The 8,867-nt window shown below is 34.4% G+C and overlaps 1 long non-coding RNA gene across 1 annotated transcript; it reads left to right on the top strand.

Moving 5' to 3' along the window:
• Positions 1 to 2,680: 2,680 nt before the first annotated feature.
• On the top strand, positions 2,681 to 4,639 carry LOC111371690. The gene is made up of 2 exons (XR_002698626.1): positions 2,681 to 2,989; positions 3,780 to 4,639. It is a non-coding gene; the product is annotated as an uncharacterized LOC111371690 (long non-coding RNA).
• Positions 4,640 to 8,867: the final 4,228 nt, after the last annotated feature.

Genomic DNA, 8,867 nt, shown 5'->3' on the forward strand with positions numbered 1-8,867 from the left:
ATCAGTAATGTTTATTTTAACTTATCTAAAGAGCGTTTATTGGCTTTCAACACTCTAAAAGAGAGGATAATTCTAACACCAATAATAATTACACTAGATAATGCAAGTGACTAGTGAATGATGCACAACTAAAATACGTCACCACTGAAAAGGAACTTCTAGTTGTAGTCTACGCCTTTGATAAATTTCGATCCTATCTTATTAGATCAAAGATAATAGTCTATACCGACCATACAGCTTTGAAGTATCTTATGACAAAAAAGGATGCAAAATAAAGACTGATCATATGAGCACTACTACAAGAATTTGATTTGGAAATAAGAGATAAGAAAGAAAGTGAAAATGTAGCAAATAACCATTTATCTCCATTTAAACATGGAGAGTAGAAAGAATCAATGGATATAATCATATAAAGGAGACCTTTCCAAATGAACGTATTTTTAATATGGAGAATGCACCATGGTATGTAGATATTGTGTATTATTTGGTCATTCGGTTCGGTCGGTTCGGTTCGGGAGATTTGCCCAGCCCTAGATATAAAGGAGACCTTTCCAAATGAACGTATTTTTAATATGGAGAATGCACCATGGTATGTAGATATTGTGTATTATTTGGTCAATAGGGGTGGGCGCGGGTCGGTTCGGTTCGGTTCCAAACTTTTCGGGTATCTAGTAAATGGAACCGTCGGGTCCAAATATAATTATGGAACCGTTCGGGTTCGGTTCCATTCGGTTCAAATCCATCATTCCATTAGATTATTTAAGTCATCAAAAGAAGACTTGAAGTAATGCTATTCTCTATAGGCGATTTGGATTAGATTATTAGGTGATGTGTTTCTATCAAAGAGGTTCCTCAGATACTCAAGCAATGTCATTCATCTGCTTATGTTGGACACTTAGGTGCTTTAAAGACAACTGCAAAATACTACAGTCTGGGTTCTATTGGCCTTCAATATTTAGAGATGCTTATATTTTTGCAAAGAGATATGATAGATGTAGCGCACAGGGAATATCTCTAGAAAGAATGAGATGCTTTTGAATAATATTCTTGAGGTTGAGTTGCTTGATGTGTTTAAATTAGCTTCATGGAACCATTTTCCCCTTCATTCTCAAATTAATATATTCTTGTTGTAGTTGATCATGTCTCTAAATGGATGGAAACAATTGCATTGCCAACTAATGATGCCAGGTGGGGATTTGGCTTCATGGAACCATTTTTCCCTTTATTCTCAAATCAATATATTCTTGTTGTAGTTGATCATGTCTCTAAATGGATGGAAACAATTGCATTGCTAACTAATGATGCCAGGATGGAGATAAATTTCTTGAAAATGTACATTTTCAATCGGTATGGTATGCCTAGCGCAATTATTAGTGATTGGGGTAAATAATTCTGCAATCATCAATTTGAGTTCTTGTTAGCTAAATATGGCATTCGACATCGATAGTTACCCACTACCATCCTCAAAGCCAGTGGGCAAGTTGAAATATCCAATTGGGAATTAAAGTAGATCCTTGAGGTGATTGTTAGTTCCTCAAGAAAAGACTGGTCTAAAGAACTTGACGATGCCTAGTGGGCCTATAGAACATTATACAAAGCCTCTATAGGCATCTCTCCTTATCATCTTGTTTTTGAAAAGCTTGTCATCTGCCATTTGAGTAGGAGCATTGAGCTTATTGGGTAGTCAAGAACTTGAATTTTGCATGCAGCCGATAAAAAATACTATTTCAATTGAATGAGATGGAGGAGTTTCGGTTGAAAGCCTATGAGAACACGAATTTGAGTAATGAGCACACCAAAAAGTTGCATGGTATGCATATTCAAAGAAGAAGTTTGAAGTTGGACAACACGTCTTGTTAAAAAATTCAAGACTCAAGCTTTTACGAGCAAGATAAGGTCAAGGTAGTTGGGGCCATACACAATTACTCAAGCTTTTCCATATGGGGCCGTTGAGATTACTCATGAAAATAAAGGAACATGTAAAATTAATGGATAACAATTAACAGCATAATGGATTGGTGGATTTAAAAAAAAAATGTCTATGATTCATGTTGCAACACCAAAGTGAATCAACCACAAGTCAAGCTCTAGACTACCGAGCGCTTGATGGGAGACAACCCATTTTTTTTTATCCCTTTCCACTTTTTTGTATTACTTATTGCATTGCATTTAGTTTAGGGAATACATTAATATTTTATGATCTTATTCACGCAATCATGCTCTTAGATGATTTTTTTTTTTTTTAAAATCACATTTTAGTTAGTTTTCAAGTTATATCGTAAGAACTTGACCATGAATTTAGGCTTAAATGTGTGGACTTAATCATAAAATGATTTTATCACACACCCCAAGGCCTTAGTATATAAATAAATAAATAAAAGACCAACATAGTTGGTAGTACCTTCTAAGGTAAATAGACGTAATTTCACTTTACTGGGTGATCAACCAATTTTACACTAGGTGACTGCGCAACTCAAAAACAGAGCAGGGCACTATTTTTGGAAAATGATAAACAGATAGGCTAAAAAATAAGAAACGAAAAACTGACTTATGTGATAGCAAGTTGTTGGTTTTTTTATTTTATTTTATTTTAAATCTTTCAAACTCTTCGATAATGTATCGACACATGTGCAACCTTTATTTTAGCCAGTGTTTCCATAGCATTGCTCTTATTTATTTTTTTATTTTTTTTGAATAAGCACTAACACAAACACAAAACCCACGACACATCTCTCTTAAGCACACACGGTGCTTATCTCTCAAACTCATGGCATAGACTGGGTCACGGACCTTCAATCCACTTCTACTTCACATGGCAGCTTCCCAAAAATTCACTTTACTGTTATCTCAGAATGCACGGCAATTACCTCTGTTCAGAGTCATCTTCGAAACTCATCAAGAAGGCACTCAATCGACAATAGGCATTGATTTCAAATATACATCCTTCAATTTCATTATCCAATCGTCATCTAAGCAAATAAAATTCGATGTATGTGTAATCCTACTTCTCTTTCTTTTGCTTCGAAACATGGTGATTAATGTGTTTTTTTAAAAACAATTGAATGATTAACGAGTGGGGAATTAGATAGATGCGGAGAATTTGATTGTGAGTTTACTGTGTCAAAATTGAAGCTTTGGTTCAGGTCCTAATTTGTTTAAAATTTAGGAAAAAATTGATTGCATTCTATGTGTTTGATAAAATGCCCAAATAAAAATTTATGTCAATTTTGGGTTCATTTAGCAATCGAAATCATTGGTACATAGTTGTTTAACCCAAACAACCTCTGTTTGATCTCGAATTTGAATATGAATAAGACAAAGTATGACCTTTAATATGCTCGGAGATTGTTCGGGAAAAGTTCACTATTTTATCACGTTTTTAGGTAGTGAAAGTTCTTGCTCTGCTTTGGGTTAAAACCCAAAAATACCACTTTCACATTCTTTTAGGGAATGTGAGCTACATTTTCTTTATCCATTGGATACCTGCTTATACAATGACATTTTCTCGAGCATGGCATGAGTTTTCACATTTTAGTACATGAAAATTGATGTAGAGTTGTATAGTTTGGAGGTATTCTCCACTTTATTTTACCCTTGTGTTTGTTTCCTATTATGTTAATATATTCCTCATTTATATCAATAGGTAAAATGCCATCCAATAGAAATGCTACTGATGAGTGCTCTACACTCATGATATTTATGCCACCTAATTTGTTATTTTGTTACTCTTGAGAGTGTTTTAGAACGTTTTAATGTGTGTTTTTGATGTTGTGAAGTAGATTGATGAAATTGGAGGAATTAAGCAAAAGTTGGCAAAATTGGAGAGAATGGGCCAAATTGTACAAGATCCAAAGTTCTGGGACTAAAATGTAAATAATCCAAACTTGTATCGAACCTTGCCATCAAGATCCGAGAGTGTTAGGAGTCAATTGGATGAAGAAAGATGTCAAAGGGATCAAATTTAGGCAAAATGTGATCACAAATCAATTTCCAATCGAAAAGTTATGCTCCAGAATTTCAGTCTCATATTGAGACCTATTTCTGACTTAGTAAACGATCAAATTGGAAAATGATGTTTGAAGAAAAGTTATAGCCCTTTGAGTTAACTTTTCAACGCATCTTGAATCATCTCAATCGGACATCGAACGAAGAAGTTATGGCAAAAATACTGAAGGAGGCGAAAACTGTCATTTCCACCCGAAGTGGGCGCCATGGCGTCCAAGATGCTGAAAACAATAGTGAACGCAGCGCCGTGGCGTCGCCTGCGCAGAAAAACGGGATTTTATATTTATGAAATCTTTTCTTGGGCCAACTCAACCCTAATTCGTTCAATAACTTCAAGATACTATAAATACCATTAAAAAGACCTATTTTAAAGAGGGATGGAAGGGGGTAAGATTGAAGAATTCAACCACACAATTTGAAGGAAGCAAAAATTGAAGATATCAAAAGGAAGGAGGAACATCATCAAGGAAAAAGATTGAAGATTTATCCAAAAGACTAGTTTTTTCTATCCTTTTCCTTATATTGTTTATTATAATTTGTATGATTTTCATTTATTATATCAGGAACTAAACAAATTATTTAGGTGTTTGATGTAGCCAAATCGAGTATGGTTTGATGATTTTATAATTATTTCCTTGATTTTTCCACATATATTTAATTGTGTCATGATTTTAATGCTTTCAATTACTTGATCAATAATTGAATGAATAGATGTTAAGTCAATTCCAGCACTTGAGAGAGGGGAATTTAGGCATGATCATAAGATTGACACAACATAGGTTTTATGGGTTTCGAGAAAAAGTGTAAAATTTGTGAAGTTTACTCTATACAAGAATCAGGACTTTTATAAATTCTTGATTTTCAATTCGGAATAGGGATATTGGAATTGGAATCTAGGATTATTTTCTAACTGGCACTCGAGAGAGGGGAGAGGAATATATTAGGATTCTTGCTTTTAAATATGGGAAAATTAAATGGAATTATTGTAAATCGTTAAATCATAATTGAAAGTTAGGTGAAATCAATCCCTAGGCGTTCTTATTTGATAATTTGTATTCCTCAATTTTGTCACATCCAATTCACGTTAGATTAGTTTAATTTATTCACTCATAAAACATTAAATCCATTTAATTTTACATTTGTCTAAATAAAGTAAAAATTGCACAATTATAGTACTTAGTGAAATTTAAATTACAATCCATGTGGATTCGACACTCTTTACTCTATTACTATATTACAAAACTTGACACCATACATTTGCAGTATAAAATCACGTCGCATAAATCGCGTGACTGCTACCACGCAAGAAAAAGGAAAATCCAAAGTGGGTGAGACTTCGACTTGTCATTGGAGAGTCAACGAGAATCTAGATGAGGGAAGAGTACAGTGGCTCCTAATTGTAGAAAAAGAGGAAATTTTGAGTCTATCTAGAAAGACAATAAGTTCTATCAAGAGAAGAGGGTCTTAGTTTGGATGATTTTCAGGAGAGTCTGTTAGGAAGGATTATTGTTCACGAAATTGTTTATTTCAATTTAAACCACTACAAATATATGGTTCGCAACAAGTAATAAAGTCGATTTTAGAGTTTTGAATATCGTTCCAAGGAGATTAAGTAGCCTAATTTTATTTATCTTAGCCTTAACCGAAACTAACTTATCCAAGGTGAATTTTCGACCTAAAGAAAACCCTAATTTAGAGAAAATCTTAATTATGGAAATGTGATATTTGAATGAACTAAATATGCAAAATGATGTTTTAAATGAATTAGAATGTAAGTTGATGGTTGGAACGCAATTTGATTGTATTCGATGATAATTAAATGCACTAGAACACGAATTCCCAAACAATGTTCAATTTAACCTTAATTTCACAATCTAACATGATGGAATATTGAAAAATCAATGCTCCTAAATCTATCCAACACCCTCTCTCGGTGGCACCGAACCTATTCTCATACACCACCAACCTATATCTCTATGACGGATGCAAATGTATAAAAACGCATGTGGTTTTGTGAGCACTTAAAGATTTACGTGGGGCATAGAGATATATCTCTTTTCCTTATCAGACTCTATGATGATTTATACTCTGTCAAACATATTCCACTTCTCTCAAACGCAAGAACAAGTCACCTAACTCACACAAAATGACGTGCACAATAATTGTAGAGAAAATAAGTGCATATAAACCATTCAAACTAATCCAAACATGTTATAATGTCAGAATCATGAAACAAAGAATTAAATATCACATCACAAGGCTCATCGATCCCCTAGTTCAAAAATATTTAGGCTAACATGTAGAAAATTACAGAATACATGATAATTGAAAGAAATAGCATCACCAGATCAGATTATCGTATGAAATTTCGTCAATCTTCTTGAGATCCTTCTTTGTTGTCACTTCAAATTTGCTTTAAGATGTGTTTTCTTGCCTCCCAATGCATTCTCCTCTGAAATATGATGGCTCCAGGTTTTTATATCACGTTCCAATTGAGTTCCAAAAGAGTTATTTCGAAAATAGAAAATTGTAGGATCAGTCCCCATATTTTAAGTATGTGACCACATGGCACTAAGCTATGTGACGGCATAGAGTTCTTGATTTCGACCTCTTAATTCCTTGCCATAATGTATGCGATCGCATAGCGTTCTCTACTATGCAACCACATAGTAGAGTAATCTTCCACTTTAGGCCATTCTAGTCCCGAAACTTGTTATCTTCCATTTATCCTCGTTTCTTGGTTCTTCTCATTCAATCAACCAATATTAGCCCCCGATTAGTACTTAGCTCAATTAATCCCTCGATTCTTCTTTAGGGTCATCTTTTGGGTCTTCGCACCTTGGTCCTTGAACTTTTGTTTTCCTTCATTTTGGTCTTTTTTCGCGTCTTTTCTTTTGAATTCCTCAACATCCATCAATATAACCTACAAAACAAAATTACGTGGACTTAAGCCACATTCCAACTGCATTTATAACGAATTGGTCATGTTTTTGTGGCTCGAATAGATGTGTAAAAACACACTTATCAATTATCCACCGTTGTGGTTGGGAAAATGTTGTTGGAATTCCTCATGCAGCTTATCCTTCTTTGATGAGGGAGTTCTTCACCAACTTCAATACTGAAGTTGGTACTCCAAAATATAAGTAAAAGACAAATGGCTCGACAGTAATTGATAGATATTATGAGCTGAGTCGCATTGATATAGAGCCCATACCTACCGAGCTGGATATGGGATTGGTGGCCCCAATTCTTATATAGTGGAAGTAATGCATGCCCACTTTTTATGGATCGATTCTTGAATAATCAATGAGCTGAGACTTCTTCATAGCTTCGTCTCTACTAATACCCATCCTACAACCCAGCGAAGTACGTTCAAAGAAGAAAGGGTCCAACTACATTATCATTTGGTACAGAGACATAAAATTGATTTAAGATCCACATCTTCACTTTCATATGAGAGTTGGCCTGATTGATCAATCCTCAACACAGTATCATGTTCCTATGCCCTATCAGTGAGATCTGTTTGGCTGTCAGGTCCAACTTTTGTCAATTGAAGAATTGCTCCTCAGATATCCCCAATCAACTGAAGAAGAATATAAAATTCTGAAACTCAATTTATAGGGCAGAGAGAGTACATAATCCCTAGCAAACACATCCATCACCACAACATGCTCTAGCTACCAACGCAACCCTCTTGGGCAAATAGTTGCTCAGATACAGGTAACCCAGGTGGAATTGGGTAGATTTATTGGTGTAATGACAAATATTTTAGAGGTGATGTAGTAGAGGTAGATCAACATGGTGGAAGAGCTGCAAAAAGTGAGTATGCAAGTACTTGGGTTCCAACAAAGTTATGATAGGATGTACCATGATCAAAGAACCATCATTTACACTTATGATCAAGTGCACGCACAGATTCTACATTTTGGGAATCAAGTGGAAACAATTAGTTGAAACGTTAGCCAGATAGCAAGGACCTTCGAGTCCTTCAAACCACTAGTTCATCCAGCCAATCGGACTAGCCTGATTTTTCCACTCAGCCACATCCTTCTCCAAGATGTATATGATCTCTTTCTCATTTATTTATGACTATTTTCACCTTTTCATTAAGGATAATGTATTATTCTCATATGAGGTGGATGGGTAAGTATCATGATACTTATGCTAATTATATTTAACATTTCAACTATTGATTGAGTCTGTATAACTATTTAACTATTTGAAAAAATTCAAAATGGAGTCTAGTTTACAGTTGACTGGCTTTCTGCCTATGATGATATTTGTTTGAATTGACTGTAGTTTTAGCTAGAATATTGGACAACTCCATAACATATGTTTTTACTTGAATACTTATCTTGTTAATTTGAGCACATAACCATGTTGACTTATTACTTATGTTGGAATATGACTTGATTATGTGGATTTAACTATTGATGTTGTTGACCTACACATGAGCGAATTCCTAAATCCTTAGTATATCATATATCTTTTACTTCTTTACATAACGTTTATGACTCGAGTGTTAAGCGTACAAGGATTTTTAAAACTTGGTGCCCTATAATTATCTAACTTGGGAGTCATCGGTTTACAACTCTTTATAAGGCCATTTGGAAAGTTTAATGGAGATAAGTTGTTCATATAAGATGTCAAAAGAAAGAAAATTATTGAATCTAATATCAAAAGAAAGTATAATATATCTTTTACCTCTCTTCATAGTCTTTGTGAATCGAGTGATTAAGCCTACAAAGGTATTCTAAACCTGGTGCACTATAGTAATTTGACTTAGAAGTTATCGACCTAAAACTCGTTATAAAGGTCATTTAGAAAGCTTAATAGGGAAAAGTCTTGCACATACGATGTCA

The sequence above is a fragment of the Olea europaea genome, chromosome 22 (genome assembly GCF_002742605.1).
Source record: "Olea europaea var. sylvestris chromosome 22, O_europaea_v1, whole genome shotgun sequence".
NCBI classification, from domain to species: Eukaryota; Viridiplantae; Streptophyta; class Magnoliopsida; order Lamiales; family Oleaceae; genus Olea; species Olea europaea.